This window comes from Aplysia californica, unplaced genomic scaffold (genome assembly GCF_000002075.1).
Source record: "Aplysia californica isolate F4 #8 unplaced genomic scaffold, AplCal3.0 scaffold00640, whole genome shotgun sequence".
NCBI lineage: Eukaryota > Metazoa > Mollusca > Gastropoda > Aplysiida > Aplysiidae > Aplysia > Aplysia californica.
Genome location: NW_004797910.1, coordinates 302,237 through 306,011, shown reverse-complemented (window position 1 = coordinate 306,011; position 3,775 = coordinate 302,237). Strand labels below are relative to the sequence as shown.

Below are 3,775 nucleotides of genomic sequence, written 5' to 3'. Positions count from 1 at the left end.
TCTATCTATCTATCTATCTATCTATCTATCTATCTATCTATCTATCTATCTATCTTACTCACTTTCACTCACTAACTCGCTAACTTTGTCCAAATAAGTCTTTTGCTGTCAATGTACTCTGTCTGCATTTTTCTCGAGAGCTTTGGCAACCGCAACACCAAGTTCTATTTTTAAAAATGCTTAGCAAATCAAACTTTGGAAACACTTCAATTGTCTGCTATTAGTACAGATTCAGAAGTCGACCAACAGATTTCCTGTCGCTACAACAAGAGCTTCACGTCGCATTTTTAAAGCTGAAAGTTTTTTACTGTAGCAGTGGAGACTTTATAGTATGCTAATCAAACAGAAAAATGAACATTGTTGGCGAACAATCTGTTTCTACCAAAGACTGTGTACAAGATACGCTACTCCCGATTATTAATTATGTCCGCTACTTTCTATGCATGTTATCGACATTTACACAACAACGCTGTATAAACGTTTCTTTCATTTCTGTAGCTGAAGCCTTCAGTCTTTGAGAAAGTACAAGGACAATGGTGGTACGGTAGTTTTTCAACACAGAAATGGTATCCCTTGACTTAATTTTCTTTTACTGATCCGAAAGTTCACTTTGCACACCCTCAACAGTTTAGATATCTAGAATAATTATATTTGCCTCTAATACCAAATGTTCCACATGAATAAAACTAAGGCTTGCAATGGCTAAAGATAATTTCTATAATATGAGCCCAATTCTGAAAAATATAAACATCTCAATGACTACTAAAATAAATGTTCTTAAAAGTTTTGTTTTCAACCCTTCTATGCAGCTGTAAATGCTGGACAATCACTAGAGACAGTGAAAATGAAATAGAAGCAACAGAAATGTGAGGGTTTGGTTTTTTTTGAGAATGTGGGAAGTTTTGGGAAGGAAAAAGAATGCAGATAACATAGGACGTGAAGAAAGCCATTGGGGTTGTTCGCTTTTAAAACAATGAAGAAGAGACAAGTTTTCTGGGACACTTGAATAGACATAATAACCTTGAACATCTGGCTCCAACTGGTAAAATTAAAAAGCAAACTAAGCAGAGGTAAACCAGCCAGCATCTTATTATGAAAACTTAAACAGATCGGTGACGGGAAAAGATCAGGATAATAATAATATAGCTTTAATAGAGCATTCGAACAAAGGAATAAATGGCGTTCCATGATCACCAATGTATGTCGCAGATCTGGCACTTAATGATGATGATTTAAGACATTGTACTATTATATATTTAATTAAGACAGCCATCTTTCTTTCACTTACTTCAACATGCCCTGGGTTATCCATTTTTTACAAATGTGCATTCTTGGGGATGGGTGGTAAAGGGGGAGGAGTGGCATATCGATTTCTTCTTTAACATCATTTATTAACTTTATTAAAACGTTCATTTCTTCCCCATAATTCTTCAGATCAAGTAATGTGATTGAAAGCTCTGGTTTTATTAATTAATTACATCAATAAAGAAAAGTGCTTTCTATTCTTACGTTATCTTGAAAAGATCTATAGACATTTGGGCAGGTGTTTTGACTTCAGGGGGATTTTTTAAAGACGTTCTCTGCATCTGACACATACCTGGTACATTGCCACTATAAAAATTTGCTCTGGACAGTCATTTTGATTATTAATTTATGGCGTTTCTGGAACGCTTCTATGCTAGTGTAAAGCCCGCTAACCCTAGTTGTGCTGTTTGGGCGACGAGGGGTGAGGGAGGCCGTACGTAAAAAAGAGTTTTACAACATAAAATTGGAATTCATGCCCCTGTAAAACATGCCCTGGCAGGCAGCGTGAAAGCAGCCTGTCCCCAGATTATTTAAATGGCATGAGAGCGGGTGTAAAACCATTGAATATGGATTTTCAGCCCACTGGAAAACATCGCGTGGCAAGGACAAGAACGTGAAACCCCGGAGAAAAATGCAACAAATCACACCTGTGCAACCCGGAAGAAGTCAGAGAAATAGTGCAAGCCAGCTCATTACGTTGAATGCGTACGTTACACATATGTGATTGTGTTTATTTGTGCAATCATGCTCTCACCCGTACATAACTGTGTCTATGAATCTCTTTGGGTTTTTTGGGGGAAAGGGGGTGGGTACTGTTGTATTATAATATACTTACTTACTTTGGAGTATCTTCTTCGTCTTTTGTGTTCACCTTCCATCGACCTGTCTTTTCTTTCTGGACCAAGTGCGTGGCCTTCCAAATCACATTATACTTGTGTCTAGCAGGGCGTTACACCCAAACCCAAGATTACAATGAGAAGTGTTGTGTCCACAACAACGTATTACAACCTGATCTGTATTCCTAGATTGTATGGCCGTCTATATCAATGCTTTCCAGCAAAGATGATATCGCCCACCACTGGGCCATTTGGTAATTTTATACGGGGTGCCCATTGGAGAATCGGGTCGGGTCGGGGTGAAGTGGTTTGCAAACCAAATTGATGGCGTAAAGCGGCTATCGTGGCACAAGCCGATAGCGACCGACTCATCGCCTCAAAAACAAATGGGTTTGTTTTCAGAAGACGAGTCGGGCGATTGACCCCACCCAACCCGATCCCACCCGCAATGGGCACCTCGCATTAGAGGGCGGCGTGGATCACCCCGGTACTGACAGGTATTCTGTAACGAAGTGGCTATTCGGATTCGAATCTGAATAGCATCCCGTGGCTATTCGGACTCAAACCCCAATACCATTGAAGGGTTGTTTGTTTATCCAACACAATCGAAATATGTATTGTTTTGTCCTGATTTTATTTCAACATCAGGAAGAATAAATATGCCCATGAAAAGCTTTTCCTTTAGACCACTGTTACTTGGAATGACTGACTTTTGTTCCCTTTGGAAGGGTTTTAACTTTTCTCTTCTTAATTTCTAACTGGATTTCCAATTTATCAATTATTTTGACTTTCTCGTCAAATAAAGCAGGTTTAGACTACCTATTGATACCTATAATCATTTGTTGTTCTGAAACTTTGATTTTCATTTTTTTTTCTCACTTCTTTGAGCCCAGCCTTACCTTCCCCTGTTTCCTTTGTGGTGTAGCATTTCAGATTTTGCAACTGTTGTTCACTTTTGACGTCACTAATACTTTTCTTAATTTGTGTCGAAAAATTTGGTCAGATCGTAGAAACCGAGGAAGGCTAAGGTCAAATTACCTGTCCGCTTCACACCCGGTACACCGGTGAATGCGTATGCGCATTGAAATTTGAGTCCGAATAGCAACGGACGGCTATTCAGACTCAAGTCCGAATAGCTGCAGCCATTCTGTAAGGCGCCGCATGGAAATACATACAGATAGGAGGCACGAACATTTCTAACCTGTTAATGGTGGCGAAAGTGCGCGCTGGTTATAAAAAGGTTTACAAGCACTGATTTATAATGATAAGTACTAGGATGTCGGTAAGAAGAACACTATTTTTTTCTTCCCGTAGCACAACAGCCTTGCAAAGGGATAGGTAGTTGGGGGGTGTGGTGGGAGTGCACACTGAAGACAGGAAATCTTGTAACACGTACAACTACGTGAAAAGTATGACGCAAACTTTATATTCTATTGCAAAAACGATACCAAAGGACACGACAATCACACACACACACACACACACACACACACACACACGCACACACACACACAAACACACACACACACACACGCACGCACAGAGAGGAAAAAGCACTCCCCCCTTCCCTCACGACTCACACGCTGAGTCGTGACACACCCACACACACACACACATTGAGACATATATCCCCA

General features: G+C 40.0%; 1 protein-coding gene across 1 annotated transcript in view; it reads left to right on the top strand.

The window, feature by feature from the left end:
* LOC101849644 (acetylcholinesterase-like) overlaps positions 1 to 3,775 on the top strand; it is a 110,365-nt gene that overhangs the window by 1,413 nt on the left and 105,177 nt on the right. The gene's annotated exons all lie outside the window — the stretch shown is intronic.